Source organism: Etheostoma spectabile, chromosome 22 (assembly GCF_008692095.1).
Source record: "Etheostoma spectabile isolate EspeVRDwgs_2016 chromosome 22, UIUC_Espe_1.0, whole genome shotgun sequence".
NCBI lineage: Eukaryota > Metazoa > Chordata > Actinopteri > Perciformes > Percidae > Etheostoma > Etheostoma spectabile.
Window position 1 is genome coordinate 19,826,633 of NC_045754.1, and position 350 is coordinate 19,826,982.

General features: G+C 35.1%; 1 protein-coding gene across 1 annotated transcript in view; it reads right to left on the reverse strand.

Moving 5' to 3' along the window:
• The window catches only part of LOC116672597 (importin-4), a gene marked incomplete in the record, with an annotated part of 17,713 nt that overhangs the window by 13,731 nt on the left and 3,632 nt on the right, over nucleotides 1–350 (reverse strand).

Genomic DNA, 350 nt, shown 5'->3' on the forward strand with positions numbered 1-350 from the left:
AAACGCATGACACATAGAACAAGCAACTGAATAAAAAAAAAGACAGTTAACGAAGAAAGAAAGAGAATAAATATTAAATATGTGTGTATAAATATGGTTCATGATTGTCAGCAGGAACAAGAGTCAACAATGTAATTTTGTAGGTTTTGCTTAAAGGTGGAGATTGGGATCAGAGATGTAAGTTTCAGGGTATTCTGTAGTGTATTCCAGTCATATACTGCTGCAAAGCGGAAGGCATTACGTCCAAAGGTAGTAAAAGTAGGAGGGGTACTAAATTTAATCAAATTACTCTATCTTGTGTGATAGGTGTTATGAACGGCATGAAGAAGAGATAACAAATAGGGAGGTGT